A 25,477-nucleotide genomic window follows, 5' to 3' on the forward strand; every position below is an offset into this window, starting at 1 on the left:
AAATATAAGTCACTGAGGTTTAAATCAAGTAATTATGTGGACAAAGAAACTTACCTTGATGCCAGAAGCCTGGAAGTGGATGTCAGGGAAATGGATAGAGAAGAAGTCCACGAAGTTCAAAGTCCCTAAACAAAGTGGAGTGGCCCAGAGGGTGGGAAGCAGACCAGGATTTCAGGAAGGGGGAAGGACTAGATTGTATGCACTTCAAAAGAGAAGGGCTGAGTGGGGGTGCTGGAACAATATCCCCAGAGGGGCTGAGGAGGTGGGAGCATGCTGACACCTATCCCTGTCCACTGGGTGGGAGGTAGCGGGGGCGTGCACAGTGCTGGGGAAACGATGGTGACAAGAGACTGTCTCTCCTCAGTAGACTGAAGGAGTAGGGACCATGGTGGGAACGAAGGGGGGATGAAAATGCAGCGGCCGTAGACAGAGATGCTCAGAGCATGGAAAATTGGAAGCATGGGGCCAGAGCCCCACAGGAGCCAGGAACTGGACTGGAATCTCTTAATACCCAACATCTACTCTGCTTCCACCTGACTTTATAATGGAAGAAATTCAAAAGCTCACAAACTGTGAAGTGATGTTTAATCTTACTAGTAATCAAGGACATAGAAGCAAAATGCCTTCGCATCATTCCCCAAATGCAGAGATGCCAATCAACGTCATGATGGGATGAGACAGCCCAGGAAAATCATATAGATTAAAGAAGACAGCCAAGACTGTAAATGCAAGGAGGAGAGACTGTGAAGGAGGTAGGACAGAAGGCTCAGTCAGAGTGCAGGCTGTCCAGAAGCCCGATAAGAGCTCTGCAAGATGAGGTGCCCCTTAGGTTTAGCCACATGGAGGTCGTGATTCCCCAAAGGGAGAGAGGGTCAAAGACAGTGGGAGGTGAAGAAACAGAGGTCTGGGCCAAGGGTGCTGAGTTTTCTAGTAAAGGCTGTCTTGTGGTGATGGAAAATAAATGGGATCAGCACTTCCCCTGCACCATGATGGGCCACGAGTCAGGGTGTACAGGGGAGACGAGGAGAGGCTTAGAGCTATGGAGAAGCAGACCTCAGTGGCAGGGAGGTCTCTGAGGGAGTCAGCAGCATGGGACCTCAGGGACAGGCATACCCATTGTAAATTTGGAACAGCAGTATCTGATATGAGCAACATGGGTACCGATAATGGAAACAACATGTCTTTGCAATCAGTACACAGGGAACGTTTTGTGTTCTTTCCAACATTCTATGCCGATTTTTCTGAAATAAAAGAGCACATATTCTCTCTCTCTCTCTCTCTCTCTCTCCCTCCCTCCCTCCCTCCCTCCCTCCCTCCCTCCCTCCCTCCCTCCCTCTCTCTCTCTCTCTCTCTCTCTCTCTCTCTCTCCCCCCCCCCCACCCTCAGCTCCTACTGGGGGAGAAAGTAAATACCTAGAGACTCTTCAGAGGGAAATCTGGCAATATCTGTCAACACAAGATGCAAAGACCTGTGGCTTCATTATTCCCCTCTAGGACTGTATCACGTAGAAACAGCATCGCTGTCCATTAGAACTCCTTAAACAACAGAAATGCCCACAGCTTCCCTGCCAGAATGGGAGCCACTAACCCCACATGGGTCTTAGAAAGTGACCAGGAACTGCGTTTCCAATTCTATTTAATTTGAATTAATTTACTTTGAAATAACTACATGTGGTAAGTGAGTGTGGGACCACAGCTATGAATATTCTTTCCCATGTGTACCAAGTACGCAAAGATATTTTTGGAGGTACTATAAAAGAGTGGAACCTAAATGTCCGCCAATAGAGGACTAGTTAAATTATAATACAGTACATCTATATAGTGGAATGTTAGCCCTGAAATAAGCCAAGATGCTTGCTAAGTGAAAAACAAATGAGTGGGGGCAGAACATTGTGCATAGTATAGTTGCTAATTTTTGTAGAAAAGGAGAAAAGATGTGTACATACATGTTTGTGTATGCATTGAGCATCTGGAAAGATATACCCCAAACTGGCAGTGTGCTCAGCTCCAAGGAGGGACACTGGGTGACAGAGTGGCAGGTGGAAGGCAGACTCCACTCTCTATTGATGTTGTTACTTATTCTGATTAATTAATGAGCCTGTTAAAAAGAACTGATTTTTCCAAAATGTATAGATGCTGCAGTCAGGCATTACTTAAGTTATCTGCTGAAATGTGCACATAACTTTTTTTAGTAATATTTTCACACCCACTCCCCATCTCCATTGTTGGTCCAGTATTTGGGGGAAGACATTTGACTTGGTTCTGAAATTTGTTCTCGCAACTAATCTGGCTTCTCCCCACTGCCCACCCAGGTTCAAATCAAACTGTGCACATGCTCCCAAATTAGCATAACAAGTCTTGCCAGAGGAGTCAGCCTCAGTGTCATTATCGCTTGGCTGAGAGGAGGAGGCAGAGAGAGCAGGGCGATCTGTTTCCATAGTGCCCTGTGGCAGCTTAACTGCCTAGGATTTGCGTAATCCTCTTGAACTAAAAAGAAATGTCAACTGAGGGGCGGCGTGGTGTCACAGGGTGGGGCGGGGGCCTGGCTTGGGGGACATCTGTTCTCTAGACCCAGCTTGAGCCCAGACTCAGCATGCAGGCTGTCAGGTCACACTCCCTCCCCGACCCCAGACCTCAGTTTCTCCCTCAGGACCATGAGGGTGTTGGGTGGGACACAGCTCTGGCATCTGAGGAGCCTACAGCTCCTTCGTGTCTAAGAAGAAAGCCTGGATCCTGACTCACTAAGCTGCTCTGAGGGAGAGCCTCAGGGATGCTACACAAGCCAGATTCGATGCCCCTGGAAATCCAATTAGTTCTCCCCTAGACTCTAGGCCAGGCCTGCTCCCTGCCCATGCCCCCCAGCTGCCCACCCTGCCCAGCTGCCCATTCCTTCTAGCTTGCTGGGCTGAAAAGAGCTAGACTTTGGAATCACACAGAACAGGGTTTGAATCTCAGCTCTACTGTGAGACCTTGGAGGAATGGCTGCATCTCTCTGAGTCTCAGCTACTCCCACCTCCACAGGACTGACAGGGGGATTTGTAAAACAACTGTGTTCTCTGCTCAGGCACAGCAAGTGTCATCCCAGCTGGCCCTGCCTCCCCTGCTCTGCCCTCCCGATCTTCACTCTGCTAAGATGGCAGCTTCCATTCTTGCAGGGCCTTGGCTGGTTCTGTGGGGCCCTGGTGGGGAGCACAGTGGTGAATCCAGATGCACGCCCATCTTGTTGCTGCTGTTATGATTATTAATTATTCTCAAATATTTTTCCTGTAATTTTAATCAGAAAATATTCTGTGGGAGCCTATCACCCATCTTTCTACTTCGTTAAATTCATCTAACTGTAGATGAAGCCAGATTTTTTTTTAAAAAACTGTAGCCAAAAATGAAATGAAAATGCCAAATGATTGGAAAGTCTATCCCTCTGAGTCTTTCTTCCCTCTCTCCATCCTCAAGCATCTATCAATACTCAGATTCAAGAGGTAGGCCCTGGTAACTGGCCTGAATAGCCTAGGAGGCTAGCTGGAGAGACAAATTCAGAAAAAGTCCATTGTGACACCACAGGGTGCTACCGCAGGATGGGGGCACCTGTAAGTGAGTGTGTGTGTGTGAGATGCTGGTGATGAGAAGATGAATCAAGGAATACTACCTAGAGGAAGAGACACAAGCTCAAAATCAGAGTAAGAGTTAGGAGGCAACTATGGGTGATGAGGGGTGATGGGGGCAGTGTCCAGCAAAGAAGATGGCAAGAACAAAGGGTAGAGTGCAAGCAATCCTCCTGCCTCGACCTCCCAAAGTACTGAGATTTACAGGCATTAGCCACCATGCCCAGCCTTAAAGATCTTGAAAGCCAGGCCCAGTGATACATGCCTGTAGTCCCAACTGCTCTGGAGGCCAAGGCAAGAGAATCACTTGAGTCCAGAAGTTCGAGTCCAGCCTGGGCAACATAGCAAGACCTCCAACTCTTAAAAAAAAAAAAAAAAGAAAAAAATTAGGGATCTTGAAATGGGGAGATTCTCTGGATTATCTGGTGGGTCCTAAATGCAGTCAGAGGTATCCTTATAAAATGGAGCCAGATGATTTGACTACATAGACAGAAGAGGAAAGGCCATGTGACCACAGAGGCAGAGGCTGGATAGATTCAGCCATAGGCCAAGAAATGCCAACACCCACCAGAAGCTGGAAGAAGCAACAACAGATTCTTCCTGAAACTGTGACAGGTTTATTGCCCAATGTGCACAGCAAGTCAATATGCCAAGATACCAGTTTGCAGTACAGAAAGGAGTTTAATCATAGGGTCACTGAATGAGGAGATGAAGGAAACCTTAAATCCATCTCCCCAAGGAGTTTGGGGCTAGGCTTAAGAGTTTTTGAGTGGGCCGAAGTGGAGATCATTGATTGGTGGGCGGAAGAGTGCAGGGTGAAGCCACGGGACAAGGAGATGAAACAACTTATACTCTCATGCCGATCCCATTCTGGGGTCTTCAAACTGGTTCCTGGAATGTGGGGCCTGGAAAATATCTTAAGCCATCCGTACACAAAATCTCTGTGATTCTAACGTCAGAGATCCTGTCTACAGGAACAACGTGGATGCAAGTCAATGCTTAAATAGTCTCAGGATCCTAATGTCAGAAATCCTATCTGTAGGAAAGATGGGGATGCAAATGGTCAGTAACCGGCGCACATGACTTGTAGCAACGAGGAACAGGGCCAAAGTGCTGCCTGATCGATGCTTCATTCTAACTATATTTCTCTCCAGACTGGGCATGCAATTCTTGTCAACCCTGTGGAGATGGTTTCATTCCTAAAGCCTCTAAAGGAAGCATAGCCCCGCTGCCACCTTGATTTCGACCCAGTGATGCTGATTTGGGACTTCTGGCCTCCAGAACTGGGTCAGAACAAATGTCTGTGGTTTTAGGCACCCAGTGTTTGGTCATTTGTCACAGCAGCCACAGGATTCTAGTAGACAGGGGCAGGAAAGATTGCTGGAGAAGTCAGTGGGGACAGAGAGAAGTTGGGGGGTTGAATATAGAAGAGAAAAATGGGCAAGGCTAGGGTGCACTACAGGTGGAATAAGAGGGAGAGAGGGACAGCCAGGCATCTGGTGGCCTGGTAACATCAGAGGGGCCCCACACTACTGGGGCACCAGGAGAGTCCTCTGCTGGTTGTCAGCAGCGGGAGCCCCTGAAAGGTTTTAACAGGGCCCTGCCATGGTCAGAGATCTGTTTTACAAAGAGCAGGCTGGAGTCTGGGGCACTGGATGGAGGAACTAAAGGCACCTGGAGGCAGGAAGGCCCACAGGAGGTCATGGCTGGAATCCAGGTGAGAGATGAGTCTGGCAGAAAACAGCCGCAGTCAGGATTCCAGGCAGAGTGGATTCTAGGGAGGTTTAGGAGGCTGTCTCAGTCCGTTTTGTGCTGCTGTAATGGAACACCACAGACTGGGTAACTTACTTTTCACAGTTCTAAAGGCTGTAAATTCAAGGTTGAGGGACCAAATCTGATGAGGGCCTTTGTGCTGTGTCATCCCATGGAGGAAAGCAGAAGGGCAAGAAAGGGGATGTAAGAGAGACAGAGAGAGAGTGTGTGTATGAGAGAGAAAGGGCATGTATGTGTGTGTGTGTATGTGTGTGTGTGAGAGAGGGGAGAGAGAGGAGAGAGAGCGAGAGAGAGAGAGAGTGTGTACACAAGAAAAAGAGAATCCAAAGGCCAATTTGGATTTTCTAACAATCCACTCTATGACCTAATCACCTCTTAATGGCCCCACCCCTTAATACTGTCACATGGCAATTAAATCTCAACAAGTTTTGGAGGGGACATCCAAACCACAGCAGAGGCAAAGGTGTCATTTCCGGGTGGAAGAGGGGTGTGACGTGCAGGAGCGGGTGCGGGGGCGCCACCAGCAGAGCCTGTGTGGACCCTGTCTCAGGCGTGGGACTCACCTGGGCCTGATCCTGGGCTCTCTGAAAGGGCAGGGGAGCCTTGGTGCACTGCAAGGACCCCTCTCCAGCCCCCTCTGCTGTGCCAGCTGGGCTGCCTCTGGGAGAGGACACTCAAAAGATCCTGGTGGTCTTGTCCCTGGGAGCAGGCAAAAGCACATTTTTTGTCCTGTTGGGATTGGGATAATTGGGACATTAACGGAAATGCATTTCTCACCTATTTTCTGTCTGATTGAAAAGAACTTTGCAGTCATTTAGAGCTCTCACACCTCCTCTAATCAGAGCTCACTTTGCTCAGACAGAGGCAGAAAACTGGGTCACACGTGGACTCCAAAGCCTCCTAGGATACGACAAGCAAAAAAGGCAGTATCCCCCACCTCCTCTGCTCCCTGCCACCCGAGGACATAACCACCATACCCCCAGCCCCTCACTGAGGGGAGTGCACACTTAGTAGTGGGCTGAACTTGAGTGCTGACAGGATACCCTTTATTTTTCTACCATCGCTGCCTCTAATCAGCTTCCTCACATCTCCCTTTCTAGACTCCTGAAGCTCCATCTCAGATAGACGCCACGGCTTTCCGGTTAATTTTTTTTTTTAAGTAGAGATGCGGTTTTTCCATGTTGGCCAGGCTGGTCTCGAACTCCTAACCACAAGTCATCTGCCCAAGTGAGCCACCACACCTGGCCTGGTTACTTTTAATTGCAAGAATAAATCCGATTTGATAGTTACAACTCTTCTCCAGGGACCTAAAAGTCCACTCAAGTCTACAATAAAACCGCAACCTCGCAGCCCACATACAGCTTCCCCTCCTCATCTTCAGGCTCTTCCAGGTCTGGGATCATGAAGATGGAACTGGGGGAGAGTCAGGTTGTTTTGCTTAGCAGGCAATATATGTGGGGCTCTCGGCCAGCCCTGGCGGCCACACCTCCTTTACCCCAGGGGAATTCTTTCATGGGCCCTACAGTGAGCTTTCTGGAGGCTTGCCCCACCCATCCATGCCTGCAGAGACCTCTGCCCCAGGCCTTTCTAAGGGGGATATGGAGTTGTACTGCTCAGACCTCCTCATGGAAGGGACTATCACCCAGCTACTGGGAATACTGTCAGCACCAGGGACAGCGCAGCCACACCCTTCCAAGGGCATGTTCACCAATAGGGGACATCCCTGACAGACACTTTCAGCTCCAACTGAACCCCCAGGGGCCTGCAGCACAGCTCGCCTTCTTCCTCTGCCTGATCCTGCTTCCTCCTCCAGGCATTGATCCTGGGGTACTCCCCTAATCTCCAACACAGAACTGTCTCCAAGTCAACTTCCTGGAGAACCCAAACAGCCCTTTCCCTGACAAGGCTGAGTGCTCTGCGCTGCCTCTCCTCACCTGTCTCAGCTCCCGCCCTGTGGACCATCCTATCCAGCCTCCTACTGTGGGAACCTCTGAGCCCCATTAAGTGAGAGGGGTACCAGCAATGTTGGCTCAAGCCCAGCTGCCTTCACAGTGCCCCCTGAGCTGCAGAGCCTCGGGGGCCACCAGTTTCCAGCAGCATAATTTACCCAGCCATTGCCTCTCTCTTCCTGCCTTGCTATACAGGCTGCTCCTCCAGCCTTCCATTTCCAGGCTTCTCCTGGAAGAAGCATGCTCCATTTTCAACCTGCATGGTTATGCCCTAGCCAAGTCACATGAGGTACCATCAATACTATGCTCCCAAGAACTCTCTCATTAAAGTCTACTTTAGAGGTGGCATGGCATAGGCTCACAGGTTTTCTGCAGCTCAGCAAACCTTCAGCCAGAGTAGGAGACACCACCCTGTGCTTCTGATAGGCTCCACACACTACAAGCCAGCCAGCCACCCATCGATTGACTTCCAAGGAGGGGAGAGCAGCTGTGACTGTATATGAGCTCTCACTAGTTGTGCCTGCACAAGAATTGGAAGAAGAGCAGCAAAGACCATCCTCATGCCCCACCCCCACCCCCTGCCCTTGGTTGTTTTGGGTTTTTTACTTTTTAGGAAAGCATTTGCTTGCTCCCCACCCTTTGGCTGGGGAGATGGTGGATTTTTCCACAGCAGCTTTGTGGGTGTTGAGGGATGGCTGTGACAGTGGCCATGACAGCTTCTCCATTGGACTCAAGAAGCTGAAGGTCACCCACCCCCATAATCCCTCCAGAAGCCCTGCCTCCCTGATGGGGACCAAGGCAGCAGTAACCTAGGGCATCTGCAGGGACACTCTGGGCCCCTCCAAGGATATGTAAACACCTCCTGGTCCAGTAACAAATCCTTTTCAGCCTGAAATAGCCAGGGTGGTTCCTGTAACTGAGAGCCTGACTGGCATAATACACCTTTTCAAATTCCTAATCTCTTACTTGGAATGGTTGGCCACTGTTGGATTCATTTTGCTGTCCTTTATTAAGTCCTCCCTGGAGGTGACTAACCCTTCTCTTACCAGCCCTTCTCATCCTGGGCTGTTCACGTGCATCCCCAGGGACCCTTGTGAAAATGCAGGTGCTGATTCAGTGGGCCCTGGGTGGGCTCTGAAAGTCTCCATCTCTAACAAGTTCCAGGAAAGGCCTTTGCAGTAACCCCACCCTGGACCTGCTGAAAGCACAGCTTTAGACTGTTGACTCTGTCTCAGCCTCCAGGAGCACACAGTGAGTTGGCTCCTAACTGCACACAGAGCCGGCTGGGCAGTGAGAACACAGGCCACATGCCTTGTCTGCACCTTGCGATGAGGCAAAGTCCAGCCTCTCAGGCACAGGGCAGCAGTACTTGCTGGGTGGACCTGTGATTCCTCGACGGACCAGCACCTCAGGAGCACTGAGGAGCATGGCAGTCATTGTGCTGGGTGTGGGGACGGGCAGGGATCAGGGAAGGAAGTTCTCTGAGGGTGGCAGCTGCTGGGCTGGGCCTTCTGTGGTAATCAGCAGGCAGAAGCCATGGTGTGAATGATGTGGAGAAGGCAAAGAAACACACCGGCTGTGTTTCAGGATCCAGGAAACAGCCCTCCTGAGTGATGTGGACAGGACGGGGTGGAGTCAGTACAGGTGCAGGCTGAGAGGAAGGACTGGAAACAGAGCTGAGGCCAGGCAGTGAAGGGCCTGCAGAGGAGGCTGGGACATGCCTAAAGGTCCTGAGCAGGGCTGTGATCAGAGGCATAGAAACATTTGGAGAATGGAGAGCGGACAGCAGTGAGGAGATGGTGGCCAGGAAAGAGTGGCCTGAGGGACAAAGGCACAGAATAGAAGGGCTCTGTGTTCAGGTGTCCTCCCATCAGCCAAGGAATAGGAGCCAGGCCTCATGGGCCTTATTAACTGTATTTTATAAAGAGATCCATTCACTCAGCTGGCTTTTGTGTTTCTTCGAAAGTTAGGGCACTAAATAGGGCAACAGAAAAGAATATGTTGTCCATCCATTTAGATTATACCATAAACTTGTGCCTTTGCCGGGAACATTGAAAATATATGTGTTGAATGTGGCAACTGAATGAATGAATTTGTAAAACTAGAGCAAGTTGCCATGGGCAGGGGTCTTCCAGGGGAGTCCAGGGTTGCCCTGGTATTAGGCTGTGGAGTTGGCAGCCTGTTCCTCTGGGACCATCCTCTCTACTCCCACACACCCAGGCCAGGTTTAGCAAAGTGGTCACTGATCACTAGAAATACATAGATCTTCTTATGGAATGTCTAATAAACAGCTCAACCCAACATGGCAAAGTTGCAACTCTTGGTTTTCATCCCATCCCCAGAAAATCCTTCCTCTCACCCAGTCCTACCTAAGGGAGCCACTTACTCAATTCAGGCAAACAGACTTTGGAGTCCTTGACTCCATTTCCTTACCCCTGTACTGAGCTCATCCACTGGTCCAGTTGGCCCTACCTACAAAATATGTCCCAAGCTGACCATTTCTCACCATTTCTCCTGCCATCAGCCTACTCTTGCCTGGCCCTTTGCCTTGGACTCCTAATTGGCTGTTTTTACCACCTTACCCTCCAATCACAGCCCCATTTTGCCCCCAACATCCAGAGCGATTTTCTTTTTCCCCAAGACAGTCTCCCTCTGTCACCCAGGCTGGAGTGCAGTGGCGTGATCTCGGCTCACTGAAACCTCCGTCTCCTGGGTTCAAGACATTCTCCTGCCTCAGCCTCCTGAGTAGCTGGGATTATAAGCGCATGCCACCGTGCCTGGCTAGGCTTTTTTGTATTTTTAGTAGAGACAAGGTTTCACCATGTTGGCCAGGCTGGTCTCAAACTCCTGACTCAAGTGATCCACCCACCTCACAGAGTGTTATTTTTAAAGCACAAGTCAGATCATGTCACTCATTTATTAGTTTTCCTGTTTATGTTCTATATCTTGGGCTAGAATGTAACTCTATGAAGGCAGGATTGTGGCTTTACCATAGCTGGGGCCTAGGAAAGTGCTGGATAGCTGTTCAGTAAGTGCGTGTTAAGGGCCTCACTGAACAGAAGAGCCTATGTCAGTGGCTGGAGTGGGGCCTCACGTCTAACCATGTCAGCTGCCCAGAGCTCCCCTGACCTGCCTTACAATGCAGAGGAGCAAACTCCCAGCTCCAGATTCAGCCATGTTCCAGAAAACGCCATGGGAACTCCGGCATGCATTACAAAATGTGATTTTTAAGATGGTTTCCTAGAATGTTTCTGGAGAAACATTTCAAAACCATAAATGAACTCTGGATTAACAAGATGAGTGACTAAAATGATATATGGGGTGGATTCTGCAGTGTTATCTAGAACCCAAAACATTAACCAGGGTCTGATTCTGAAAGGACACCATAGTGAAGTCTCCAAAACGTGACAAAAGAATTTAGAAGTCAAAATGAGGGTTATTTTTTCTTTTATAAAACAGATGCTTTATAAATATGCATTAAACTGCTTATATAATACAAAAAGAAAATATGTCCCACTAGAATGGTTCCAGATGCAGTATTATAAAAAGGGGTCACTAAGAAATCCTGGCATTCCATCCACCTCAGGAGTTTATCTTATATTCCTCTGGCTCCAAATTACTCAAACATTGACTGTATTGTCCTATTATTTTGAATGTGTTGTTGAGAGCAGCTTCAAATCCTTTGTGAAATGAGGCAGGAAACAGAAGGCGGATCTAACAGATGAAATCAGCAGACCCAAATCACAGGGGATGTAGAAAACACGAAAGAAGGAGAATTGAGAGGAAGAGAGGAGAGATCTCTCTCACTTCAGTTACCAACTCCAGGCCCATTGTCCTGGTTTACATCTTCCTTTCTAAAAGGGAGGTTTTAAAGGGGGTTCTCTGACAATTTATAAAATCTTCTGCTCTCCCAGCTCTTCAGATTAGGAGACATTTGCTGGGTGAACCACCTGGCCATCAAGAGGTGGGAGATTCCATGGTCTCAATAATTGTTGTGACACATCCCACTGCCACGGGGATGGAGATTAGCAAGCACTAAGCACCCAGGACTCAGAGTTGCTGGAAGGGCCAGCCAGAAGGACCCACTGTGCACCTCCACCCAATGGTCACAGAGGTTGCTGGGTACACTTAATCCCACTGTCACCACACACTCACCACAGAGGCACAAGGGCAGCTCTCCCCTGCAAACAGCAGCTGGTCGGGGCTGGGTTCCATGGCTGTCCATCTGCCACCCACTCTCCTAGATGCGAGGATGTCTCTAAGACAGACCTTATCCCTCAGAGCATCTCATTCAGTTCCTTCTGGTTTGGAACTGTGGCTCAGATGGGGATTTTCCATCCTTCCCACATGGCTGGCCACCTGCATGCAGCGTGAGTTCCAGATAAACAGTCTGTCCTCCCCTACCCCGTGCCCTTCCCCAGTGCCTCATGTCGCAAGGTAAAGATGACTGAGCTGCAGACTCAAAGTCTAAGTTTGAATTCTGGCTCCAGCCTTGTGACTTCCAGAAGGTTACTTAGTTTCTCTGTGCCTGAGTTCCTTGTCTATAAGATGAAGACGGTAACAGTAGGCACTTCAGGGAGTTGAGCAGAAACGTAAGTTAATTGACATACACAAAGAATTTTAGCACAGGGTCTGGTTCAAGGGCCCAAGAAGTGCTCACTGTTGTAAGCACTCCCTCTGGGGCTGGTAGACACCTGCTTGAACTCAGTCAGGGCCTTCAGCTCATCTGTTTGGACTCTAAGGAGGCCCAAAGGAATAGCTTTAGAACCCTCTTCAGAAAGTATCCTGAAACCTATGAATGGACCTTAAGAATCTAGTGGCAAGACTGTAAAACGGAAGGCCTGCATGCTAATTGTGACCCTGTCAGTGACTCCCTGTCCTTGTTCTCTTACTGGTTTCCCAGTCTATACAGTAGGAATCATCTTGCCTAACTCTCATCACTCCAGCAGTAAAATATTTTATGCTGTTTCCAGATGGGATCTGGAAAACTCAACTTTGGTACTGAAATACTAGTATCTGGGGGCTGCTGAACTGGAAAGGGAACTCCCCCAGGCTGTGTTGCACAGCTGGCTCCAGAAGTCTGGCACAGGTGGGCTGATTGGCAGAGCCTCAGCGGCAGTGCCCCTGTGAGGGAGGCTGGCCTTTGCTTCCAGTTAGAACTCAGAAAGTGTAGAACCACACAAACCCAGAAAGAGGCTCGAATGCTATGGGAACCAATCAAATGACCATGTTACTCAAAGGCTATGAAAAGTAGAACCATAGGGGTGATCCCACTGAAGCCACCGTATGGGTGAACTGAGTCCCTGGACTGGAAACTGTTGGGAGCCTCTGAATTAGGTGGCCTTGGTGACCCCACAAGCACCGCTTCAGTGTGAGGCTGCCATGTAAGACTGTCTGCAGTTCTGTGCTACCTGCAGCACTGAGTGGCCACAGCTCAGCCACTCCTTTGTATTTTCTGAGGAAGGTGTGGACAGGACACAGCCTTCCATAGTCTTCCTCTGCACTTCCACCCCCAAGGCAGACTCCTGTTGTCCTGTGGCTCACACAATATAGAATACACACACCTAGAAAGTGTCTGCAGGCTGAGACAGGCCGGAGTTGCCTGCACAGCAGGAGAACTGAGAGGTGGTAGCTTCCTATTTTCACTTCATCAATAAGCAGCAGCTGGAAGGGACACCAGAACCAAGGGTTGTCATCTCCTACAGTCTCCTTAGAAATGGAAAAAGCTAGTCCTTTCTCACCACGGATAGAATGACTTGAAAATGCCAAATTAACCCTTGAAACATGCACTTGTGCCCATGCTGACTGAAGGAGAAGCTCTCTGGAGAGGGCAGCCTCGCCTGGCACCTGACAAGTGCTTTCTGTTATGGATGGCTCACTGCATGTTAGGCCCTGGCCAGAAATGAAGTCTCTCATTTCATCCTCAACACAACACTCAGAAGTCAGTATCATGCCTATTTATAGATGAAGAAACTGAGGCTGAGACAATACAACAGGGTCAGATAGCTAAGGGAGCATGGAGTCAGAAATCTAGAGATCAAATCTTACGCAACTCACCAGCCTCCCTCCCTTGGTGAGTGTGATGAATTCTGTGCCTCCAGCACCCTCCCTCTCTCGCGCCTATCCTGTCCTCACCTCTTTCACTATCCAACCTGGTCCTAAAGACAGCATTTGCTCATGACAACAGCTCAGTCTTCAGAATCAGAGACTCGATTCAAATCCTGATTTGATTTTACAGCCACCATGTGTGTTATTTAGGGCAAGTCTCTGAGCCTCAATGTTCACACCTGAAAACAGGAATATTACTGCCTCCTTCACAGAGCTGTCATTTTGATTGGTGGAAATGTGTGACAACTTCCTAGGACAGGTGCCCAGAGAAGGCAGCAATGCAGGCACATGACAGTTCTCAATAGAAGCCTTGGAAGCAGAGATCACTCAAGCTCAAATCCTGATACTTCCATTCAGTAACTGAGGGCTGGTAACTGAGCGATCCAAAAATGCCTCCTAGTTCACTTCATGGGGTTGTTGTGAGTATTTAAGCAGTTAATAGAGCGATAACACTATGCTTGGCACACAGTCACTGCTCAAAAACTCCTTTGGGTGACTTGTCGGTTCTCATGATACCAGTTGCATGCTCTACCTCTGGGTCCTCAAACTTGACCTCCAGTCTCGAGGTCTGGTGCTCCAGGTTCATTACCTGCCTCTCCTATGCTTGTCCCCACTGGTTATCTTCTCACAAGCACCACCAACCATGTCCAGCGTCTTCCCTTCCCAATTGGCCTCTTCGTGGCTCCCCAGTCTTGGTTGGGCACCATCTTCCCCCACTTGCTGACTCACTCCTGACTCTGTCCTTCCCTCGTTCACCCATGTACAACTGCACACTACTCCACATCATGCCCACCCATCCCATTCTCCCCATCTCTTGGCCACTGCCAACCCACCAGCACTCCTGAGCATCCTCCCTGGGCCACCGGGCATTGAAGCCTGAGATAGTGTCCAGCGTACCTGAGAGCTCCGTCTAAGAAGCAGCAGCTTGGACAGAAGCTGAGATCAGATCTCTGCCAGCCAGGTTGTTCCACAATAGCTGTCCCTGACTGAGCACTAAGTCCAGCTGCCATAAGAAGCTAGTCAGGGTAGGAGAAGCAGGAACAAAGTGGGCAGAGGAAGCAGTAAGAGTGCAGCCTGAATGCAAACAGCAGGGGCCAAACCTAGGGCAGTTTCTGCACCTCGAAAAGTCTGCTCCTCCCTTTCATCAGATCTCCTACAGGTCAGGAGGGAAGAGTTCAGGAGTCTCCTATGCAGAGACGATTTCTTTCCTATGTGACTGCAAAGGCCTCTTTTCTAGACTTCCCTGCTTCCTGCATCAAATCCATTCTGTAGCCAGGATAATCTGAAAACACAAATCTGACACCTGGCTTCACCAATTAAACTCTTCAAGGGCTCTCTAAAGGCTAACTAACGCTCAGCAGGCTGACAAGGCTCTCCATGATCTGCTCCCCATTGCCTCCCTGGCCACTCAGCTTTAGGCAAGGTCTTGTTTGCTGGTCCCCAAGCATGCCAAACTCTCTGGTGCCCCCGTGCATCTGTACCTCACTGCCTCTGGCTGGAATACCCTTCTCTTCCATTCCTCCACCTCTCCCCTTTTGTCATCATGCTAACTCCTCTCATCCTTCAGAATTTTCAACTCAGGTGACATCTTTGCCAGAAGACTTCCCCAGCCCCCCAGTCTAGGTCACATACCCAAGGTCCCTGTGCTATCCCAACCCTTGTGCACCTCTTTGTCACCTGATTTCAGTGAATCCCCCCAGCCCATTTACTTGTCTGTCTCTGAACTTGGTCCATAAGCTCAGGGAGTCCAAAGACCACAGTGTATTGATCTTCTTAGCTCAGTGCCTAGCTCAGGGTCACATACTCAAAAGAAACCCAATAAATGTTGTGGAATGAATGAATGAGTAAATACGAGGTGGCCCCCACAGACACAGCCATGTTCACCATTGTGGCTAGAGAACACAGGAGTCTCACACTCTAACGGGGCTGAAGGAGTAATGAGGGGATTGTGCAAGCTGGAGAGCACAGATGCTCAGTCTAAAGGGGGGCCTGATTATTGGTATGTGGGACAGTTGGGCCTCCTGACAGCAACATGAAAAAGCAGGATATTCTTAAAAACTTCAAAACTGCAAGCATACCAAATAAAGCATGTCAGTGAGCAGCACCTCATCTCAGGGCCTCTAGTTTGCAACATCTGCAGAAGCACTGGGGAGGAACCAGCCTGGTCTGAAGTCTAGTCTCTGAGCAGCCATCTCTCAAACCTGGTAAGGAAGGCAAGTTCAGACTCATAGCGGTGGCTCCTTCAGATATCTGCCACCCCACTCTCTCTTCCCAGGGGCCCTAGAATCCAGGAGCAGTTAGCCAGCCACCTAGGATGAGGCAGAAGCTCCCCTTGCTCCTCTTGCACACAGTGGTGCCAGGGCCGCCAATACCTCCTCTCCTAGTCCATCCTGAAAGGCAGGACTCCCAATTGGGGGTGAGATCATTCCCTCTTCCTCAAAGTCTCTCAGCTGTACTTTAAAATCCAAGTGGACTTTTCTAGACTATGTTGCTCTGTTTGTGTCACATTCTGTCTGCCCTAATCATGAACCTGAAGGAGAGGAGTGGTGGAACACCTGAACCACCAGTTCAAGGATCAAGAGGTTTAGTTCCACAGCTGGCAGGAATAACACATTCAGACCACTCTCTTCTGAAGAATTAGCCCCAGACCCAAGGACACTGCCGCCTCCACCCCAGGCTATGACAGCAGGTGAACTGTCCATCCCTTCATCTGGAGAGAAAGGGCTTTAGAGCAATCAGATGTGAGTACTTCATGTTGCTAGGGAGCAACAGGCAGCAGCTGGCTGAGAAATAAGTCATGTCCTTGGGAAAGCATGTTCCTGGCCACTAATTAAATGCTGCTGCAGCATCTCCTCCTTTGGGGAGCTATAGAAATGTGCTGAATTAATGCAGATGGGAGCAGCTGGTTCACAAGCCTGCTAAGCCTCCTCCTGTCTCTGCGCAAAGGAAAGGCTCAGGGGGCAGGAATGAAATTGCTAAACCCCTGGGAGGCTGGTAAATAAAATCTGGCCTCAGACTACTCAGTTCAGCTACTCCACAGTGTCCACCTAATACCATCTCTACTGCTGCAGGTGAATTCATCTGTAAAATACTTTTAAGAAGATCTCATTAAATTCCACTTCTGGATATATGCCCCAAATAATTGAAAGCAGGCTCTCCAAGAGATATTTATACATCTATTGTTCATAACAGCACTATTCGCAATAGCCAAGAGGAGGAACAACCCAAGTGTCTATTGATGGATGAATGGATAAACAAGATGTGGTATCTACCCGAAATGGAATATTATTCAGCCTTAAAAAGGAAGGAAATTACAACGCACACTACAACATGCATGAACTCTGAGGACATCATGCTAAGTGAAATAAGCCAGTCACAAAAGGATAAATACTAGTATTCCACTTATATGAGGCACTAATCAAATTCATAGAGACAGAAAGTAGAATGGTGGCTGCCAGGGTCTTCGGAGGGAGAATGGGGAGTTGTTGTTAAATGGGTTTGGAGTTTCATCTTTGCAAGATGAAAGTTCTGGAGACTGGCTGCACAGCCACGTGAATGTACTTAGCACTACTACACTCGCAGTGGTGTTACATTTAGAAATAGGTAAGATGATAAATTTTATGGTTTTTACTACAATGAAAAAATTTTTCTTAATGCATGTTCACAGTAAAAAAAAAAAAAATTATAAAGATAAAGGGAAATGTCTATCTTCCCTCACTTCCATGCCCACTTTCCAGAAGTAACCATTGTTAAAAGCCTTCCTATGTCTTTTTAAAAGCATTCTGACTCTAAAAGCATGTATTTATATGTATACTGACTTTGCATTCAGCAGTTTTTTTCTTCAAATGAAAAATAGCATCATGCTAAACACAGTTCAAATAATGTCTCAGAGAGCTTTCCAAATCAATACATACAGATTCGCCTCATTACTTCCTTTTTTTTTTTTTTTTTTTTTGAGACAGAGTTTTGCTCTTGTTACCCAGGCTGGAGTGCAATGGCGCGATCTCAGCTCACCGCAACCTCTGCCTCCTGGGTTCAGGCAATTCTCCTGCCTCAGCCTCCTGAGTAGCTGGGATTACAGGCACACACCATCATGCCCAGCTGACTTTTTGTATTTTGAGTAGAGACGGGGTTTTACCATGTTGACCAGGATGGTCTCAATCTCTTGACCTCGTGATCCACCTGCCTCAGCCTCCCAAAGTGCTGGGATTACAGGCTTGAGCCACCGCGCCCGGCCTCGCCTCATTACTTCTAACAGTTCTATCAGATCCCATTGTATGGCTGTTTCATGATATATTTAGTCTGTTTTCTACTGACACACATTTAACAGTTCCCACGTTTTCATAAAATGTTGCAATGAACACGTCTTGCTCACATATAGAAATGTTTTGCCCTGACACATTTGTTATTTTTTTCTTCTGATACCTTTGGTATTGACACATGTTTAGAGTTAGAATTTAACTGGGTTAAAAGTTATGTGCATTTTTTAACATATAGCTTTTGTGTCTTTCAAGAAATCTGAACCAACTTACTCTCCCACCAACAGTGGGTGAGAGCACCCTGTATCCTTGTCAATACATATCTTTAACCTTTGCTAATCTGATGAGTGAAAATAAATATTATAAGCAATTGTCATCTGGTTGCTGACCATGTTTATGTTGTTTTTCTGGGAACACTGTGCTAGTAACATTGTTTGTCCACTTTTTCTTTTGTAGTGTTCATATTTTTATTACATAGTTATAGGATGTTTTGTAGTAAGGAAATCAATCCTTTGCTAAAGGTGTTGTCATTTGACTTTTTTGTTTTTTGGTTGCTGTTTTTGCCATGCGCATGTTTTCATTTGTATGTATTCAATTTTATGGGATTTTTCCCCCTTGAAGAGGGTTTCTCACTGCAAAATTATAAACAGAAACCCAGAAGAACAATGGCACCTGGGCCATCACAGGTCCATTTGGCATCCTTGTCTTTCTCTAAACTTGGCCCTTGTTGCTTGCCCCTCTCTGTACCCTCCCATCAGGAGAGGCACAGAAATGCTCCTGCACCTGGCTCCAGCTTTCTCCATTCTGCGTTTTTAGGAAACTCAGTGTTTTTCCAATATGTTTCTTAACCTTCTAAAACTTCTCCCCTTGTTTGATAACTAGGTAAATCTCATGTTCCTCTAAGATTTCGAGGGAATGTGCCCCAGTTATAAATCACTGCGCCTTCTGCATCAGACAAGATTGCTTTTCAAACTCTCTGAGGTTTGTAATAGGAAAATGTATGCATTTTGCATTTTCCCAATAAAAATGTACTGAGGTGTTTCCCCTCCCTGTCCCCCCCACTGCCCCCAGCAAAGGAAATCCCTCTCAGGATTCTGACAAGGCTGCTACAGCAATCTCACCCCTAACCTATCCTGGGGGTTGACAATCACTTTTCAGATAAACATTTTTAAAAAATTGTTTTAGCCAGAATGACATTTTAAAAAGAAGACTTGAAAGGAAAACAAGCTAGAGTCAATTTGTTTTTTTGTTGTTGTTGTTGCTTATTTCAGCAGCTTTTGGGGTACCAGTGGTTTCTGGTTACATGCATGAACTGCGTAGTGGTGAAGTCTGAGATTTTAGTGCATCTATCACTTGAGTAGTGTACACTGTACCCAATATGTACATTTTTATCCCTCGCCTCCTCCCATTCTACCCCTTCTGAGTCGCCACAATCCATTGTATCACACTGTATGATAGAGGCAATTTATTTTGAGTAACACCACCCTCCTTAAGACAGATTTCAAACTTCGTAGCCCTCAACAGAAACATTTAAAGACTAGGGCAAAGAGACTGAGTCTAAAAATTACCTTTCATTCACTTTTTCATTACTGTTGAGAATATTCCCATTCCCCAACTTCTCCTTTCTTTCAGTAGAAATATAGGTCCCTTGCTATTCTTTCAACAATTAATTAAAAGTAAGAGACAGTCTCTCTCTCTCTCTTTTTTCTGTCTCCTCTTCTCCCTGGGAAGTTAACAACTACACTTAGAAGAGAAACAGTAGTTGGAGACCAGGAGATCTTGGGTCCCAGGAAGCAGAACGGCTGGGCCAGGAAGAGCAGCTCAAGGTGCAGCAGTGTGGAGAGCCTTCGAGCCCCACTTCTGCTCTTTAGTTAATGTGTGCTACTGCCAGGCAGCAACTGCTGACAACTCTCCTGGGGTGCTGCAAATGCTCCCTGCAGGTGAAACTTCGGCATCTAAGAATTAATGAAATGTTACATGGCTAAGCAGGGAGCTTCCCCAAAAAAGCAGCCCAACACTCAGCTCCTCCTTGCTAACTCCATACTCAAAGACTGGATACCTGGTTCCCTTACTGACGGTGAGACAGCTGAGAGAGAGGACAAGGCACCTCTTTCTTTCTAAGAGAGGGAGAGAGATCGGCATTCAGAGACATTACCAGACTAGAAAGGTAAGGCTAGAGCTGTGATTTACGCACCATAAATTGATTTACACTTGTAATCTCAGCACTTTGGGAGGCTGAGGTAGAAGAATCTCTTCAACCTAGGATGAGACCAGCCTGGACAACATAGGAACGCCCTTTTACTACAAAACATTAAAAAAGAAGCTACAGTGAGCCATGAACGTGCCACTGCACTCTAGCCTGGGCAAAAGAAGGAGACCCTGTGTCAAAAAACAAAAAAACAAAAAAAAACAATTATTATCTTTTTCTGAGAGTCAAGAATCTGGGAACAGCTTAGCTAGGCAGTTCTGGCTCAGGGTTTCTGATAAGGTTGCTGTCATCTTCAGGCTTGAATGAAGCAGGAGGACTGGATTTTGAGATATTTCATTCACATGGCTATTGGCAGGAAGCCTTAGTTCCTCAGCAAGGAGGTCTTTCCAGAAGCTTGCTTGTGTTTTCTGATGCTTTGACCTCTTGGGGCCATCCTGACCCTGGACTGCCCCTCCCAGAGTTTGCTAATTCCTGGAGACAGCAAACAACTTGCCTGGGAATCTGTCCTTTATATGCAAACCAACCAATCCAGAGCCCACACCCCCAACCACCTCTTTATAGGGCTCGCACATTCAGACCTAATCACCCCAAGGTCAGGTAGCTCCTAGCTAGACTCCAGAGCCCACCAAAATTTAAATTAGTCAATCCCAAACCTGCTTACCTGCTGCCTGGCCCATTCCTTTCTGCAGAAACCACAACCAAGGCCCTTATGCAGGATTTTGCCTGCTCCCTCTGCCTCCTGACCTATCCAGGTGCTTCCCCATGGCCCTGCATGGCATACAATTTCTAGGGACCTATGCTTGTAACAAACATCTTTCTTCATGACAGTCATTTCTCTGTGTGCCTTCCCATAGCTGGTTAAGACAAATGCCAGTACCCTTAAGGCATACTTACTCAAAAAGCCTTTTGGCCTTGTACAGATTTTGTTTCTTATTTGACTTAAAATCTAGTTTCACTTTTTCTATATTGAATCACATGTCCCTGGAAGTTAATTAGCTCCTGTTCAAAGTCAGCAGGAAGCATCTAACAAATCAATTCACACCTCAATGATGAGTCCTGTGCTTTGCATGAATTGGTTACACTAGGCCTCTCACTACATTAAAACGTCTTCCATTTATTCCAAAGGATGGGTCAGTTTCCCCTTCAGTTGCCTTGTTTGCTGTCCAATAGGCAATCCTTTTGCATGAATCTCAGCATGTCAATAAAACTTCATTTACTAGTGGGTATCTTTCCTTCTTAGTTTCAAAAACCACGTTCTACTTTGTAAAAAATCATGTTCATTCCTCCAATGGCAAATCTGCACTTCACTAATATCAAATTAACCCCATTGTTCTGCCTTTCTGAGTACAAAACAACCTTTTCATTATAATACCAAATCATAGTATAATATTTTTGAAGTCATCTTAAAAAGCTCTTACATTGAGCACATGTGGTATCAACAATGCACAATTACTCAACAAAAATGATGACAACGGGAAGAGCATGCCCAATTTGCACATGCACAGGCAACGACAATAACGTTGCAACTGCTGCCTAGCCAATGCTGATAAAACACTAACTTTAAGACACACTCCAATTTCAAAAGAATGCATCTCAACACTGATGAAATCGAGTAAGTACTTTCCTATGTAAGGTGCTTGGCACAGCATCTGGCCCATAGTAAGTAAGATTTTAATAAATGTTAGCCATTAGCAACACACCAGTAACAAACCTTCAGCAAACAAAGCTCCCTTTAAACAATGTGTTTGGTAGCAAAGCAGGTTAAAGATGTTCTGGTCTTCTCAGATTTGGGCATGCAGGGGCAAAGGCGATGCATGGCTACAGAATGGCACCACCTCAACTGCCATGGGTGGGCAGGGGTTGGGCCTAGAGAAGCAGCAAGCTTATGTCAGTTGTTCACTAGGAAATGAAGAGGTACAACCTGGGCTGGAAGCAGACTGTGACACTAAAGAGGCAGGAGACCCTCCCACACAGGTCAAGAGATTTACAGAGAAGGGAGAAGGCAGTCAGATGCATGTACTGAGCACTTATTATATCAGGAGCGCTAATTAGTACTCATTTAGTGCTCACATCAACCCTGCAAAGCAGAAATCCCCATTTTACAGAGGAGAAACAGACTCACTAAAATTCTTGCCACCAAGCTCAGGGGTACATCGTAGGTGACAGAGCCCGGGTTTGCACCAGTCTTCTCATAGAACTTATTCCCATAATTCTATCAGGCACCATGGCCAAAAAATCCAAGTCCTACTAAGTATCTCCCTGCCTCCTATACTGGTAATCAAACGTTGCCTGAAGGACAGACTTCAGAACTCTTTTTGTTTCAAACAGAGTGTTATAGCTATAAAGGGTATATAAATGCTGTAAACAAAATTGCCCTGTGGAACATCAAAATCACTTAATATGCTCAATTGCTTTCAAAGCACGCATTGCAGAGAATCGTTAGGCTGATTACCAATATTATAATCTATTCATTAAGGAAAGTCTCTAAGGGCTTCTACAAAGGAACACCTCGTGACTGAGTTTAAGTTACTCTGTGTACTTGAAAATAATGAAGCTACCATTCTTTTCAAAATTATCTAATTTAGGTTTTTCACTCATTTATACTGTGCTTCTCTGCAAGGGCTCCAAATGAAAGAGGTTTTGCTATCTTCAAATGGAGCACTTCTCTCAAGGTCCAGAGCAGCGTGGCACTGACAGCTGACTTGTCAGCTCTCTGCCAAGCAGGGATAGGAAGAGAGAGGTTCAGGGAAGAATTTGCATCTGAAAGTCTGTCCCTGCTTTTCTTAACATTTTGGATCCAAAGAACTTGTTTTTCTGGATTCTTGAGATCCATCAGACATTTGTGGAGAGAAGACACTGGAATTTACTGAGAGCTGCCTTAAATCCTTTAGGAATAAAACTAATATACAAACAAACAAAGGCACTGATAACTTAATATGGGCCAAGTACTCAATGAGGTGAGTGCTTCCCTTCTGCTCTCCCTTCAGCTATTGGAGAGCCCCAGTGCCATTCCTCACCTTTTACTCTATATATACTTTTTTTAGTTCATTTCATCTATTCCCCTGGTTTTAAATTCTAGCTATATGCTATGCCTTTTAACATTATAACTCAAAACCTGACTCCTCTCTTGAACTCCAAATTTATTCATCCCACAACTTAAAGGGACATCCTCATTTGGATATGTAATAGACATTCCAAAACTAGCATGTCTAAAACACTGATTCTACCACCCACCCCCGCCAACCTGTCTTTCCTCCAGGATTTCTCATATAGCTTCAATATATATCCAGTATTTGAGCCCAAAACTTAGAAATTACTCTCAATTTCTCTTTTTTCCATCCCCCTCTGTTCTTTCCATCTCCCACACATCCAACTTCACTCTAGGGATGTGCCCTGAGCGGTGTAAACCAATCACAATAGTACCATACTCCTTGCTAGTGACCAGGATCCTAGGCCAAAATCAATCTGCATAAAAGGGGTCAGAGTTTAGGAATGTCATGTGTCTGAATGCAAGTCAATGGTACAATGAGGTAAAGATTTTTGGAAACATTTCTTTCTTGAGGATGTCAGTGAAGACACATGCAGCTCACATTACCACTATCCACTCTATGTGCATACTCAAAAAGAATCTGCCTTAGGATAAAGCTGATTTTCTGGATGGCAGAAGGACGAGGAGAAAAGAACATGACTCATAGATGGCACGACTGATTACCTGCAGCAAGGGTCCCTGACCCCCGGGCCATAGACTAATACCTGTCCATGGACTGTTAGGAACCAGGCCACACAGCAGGAGGTGAGTGGTGGGCGAGTGAGTGAAGCTTCATCTGTATTTATAGCCGCTCCCATTATTACCTCAGCTCTATCTCCTGTCAGATTAGCGGTGGCATTAGATTCTCATAAAAGCGCAAACCCTACTGTGAACTGCGCAAGTAAAGGATCCAGGTATCATGTTCCTTATGAGAATCTAATGCCTGATGATCTGTCACTGTTTCCCAGCATCCTCAGATGGGACTGTCTAGTTGCAAGAAAACAAGCTCAGAGCTCCCACTGATTCTACATTATGGCGAGCTGTATAATTATTTCATTACATATTGCCGTGTAATAACAGAAACAATTGCACAATAAATGTAATGAGCTTGAATCATTCCAAACCATTCCCCTTGCCCTCACCCCACCCTACCCCACTCACCAAGCTGTGGAAAAATTGTCTTCCATAAAACCAGTTCCTTGTGCCAAAAATGTTGGGACTACTGACCTAGAGAGCACACAATTCTGAAACTCACTCTGTATCTGGATTTCCAATTCTGTGAGACAATAAATTTTCTTATTATTTAAGCCAGGAATTTTGGATTTTCTGTTTCTGCAGTTGAAAGCTACTTAATAAATCCAAAGAAGGGGAAGCCAACAAAAGGAACCAAGAAGTAACAATCAGTAAGGCAGGAAGCAAACCATATACTGTCTTAGAAACAAGAGAACCAAGTGTTTCTTGGTAAAGAGAAAAATCAACTACATCCGATATTGGAAGGCTGAGTAAAAGAAGGACAAGAGGTGACCACTGTATTGGCAACATGATAACCTGGAAAACCGCGGTTTCAGAGGAGTGGTAGAGACAGTACCTTCTCTGGAGTTAGTTGAGGAAATGGGCCACAGGGAATTGAAATCTTTTAATTTCAACTTCTGAGAAGTTTTGCTATGAAGGGTAGCAGAGAAATGAACAGTAACTAAAGGAGAATAAGGGGTCAAAGCAGGACTTTTTAAAGACCAAATATCTTCGAGCAATAGAAATGATTTATCAAGAGATAGATCATGCAAGAGAGAGAAAAATAATTGCAGGAACAAAGACCAAGGCCTTTTGAAAAGCCACAAGGAGACAGGATCCACTGGATAGGCAGAAGGTCTTGCCTTTAGAGAAGCAGGGATTTCATTTGCTGCAATAGGAGGAAAGGGCAGGGAACAAGTATAGTTGTGATTAACGTGGTAAAGTTAGGGAGTTCCCACCCGATTGTTTCTATTTCTGTCAAGAAGTGGCAAGATGACCAGCTGAGATATTGGAGGAGTTTTTTAATGTGTTTTTAATAAACAGGGTGCCACTGTTGCCCAGGCTGGAGTACAGTGAGGCTCACTGTAACCTTGAATTCCTTGGTTTAAGCAATCCTCCCAGTTTGGCCTCCCAAAGCACTGAGATTGCAGGCTTGAGCCACCAAGCTTGGCCTACTGAAGAAGGGGTTTTGAAGGGAGAAGCAAAGGTACCAAACAGCAATTTCAGAGAGTCGGAAAGTAAACAAATAAGGGGAGTCTTAGAAGGTTGAAAGGATTGCTCAGTAGTCTTGAGTGCCCATTTTAGGTCTGTGGTCATGAATTTACTAATAGACATGATTTTTCTGCAGCTATTTTCAACTGTTCAGAGACAGACAGGTACAGATTGAGAGTTTTCAGAATTTACATGAAGGAGGTAGAATAACAAGGAAGTTAAGTGAGTGATTATGGTGTTAGATCACGCAACCTAGGCTGAGTAAGGAAAGAGGGGAGGATCTGAGGGTAGGTGACAGCTAGTGAAGATGCTAGTGGTCCACCAAAACCC

The 25,477-nt window shown here is 46.6% G+C and overlaps 2 long non-coding RNA genes across 2 annotated transcripts; one reads left to right on the forward strand and one right to left on the reverse strand.

The window, feature by feature from the left end:
• Positions 1-3,589: 3,589 nt before the first annotated feature.
• On the forward strand, positions 3,590-21,088 carry LOC144582971 (uncharacterized). Its single transcript, XR_013536640.1, has 2 exons — positions 3,590-3,673; positions 6,472-21,088. It is a non-coding gene; the product is annotated as an uncharacterized LOC144582971 (long non-coding RNA).
• Positions 4,200-11,623, reverse strand: LOC144582970 (uncharacterized). The gene is made up of 2 exons (XR_013536639.1): positions 5,935-11,623; positions 4,200-5,413 (listed from the first exon to the last, which is right to left on the reverse strand). It is a non-coding gene; the product is annotated as an uncharacterized LOC144582970 (long non-coding RNA).
• Positions 21,089-25,477: the final 4,389 nt, after the last annotated feature.

This window comes from Callithrix jacchus, chromosome 6 (assembly GCF_049354715.1).
Source record: "Callithrix jacchus isolate 240 chromosome 6, calJac240_pri, whole genome shotgun sequence".
Lineage (NCBI taxonomy): Eukaryota > Metazoa > Chordata > Mammalia > Primates > Cebidae > Callithrix > Callithrix jacchus.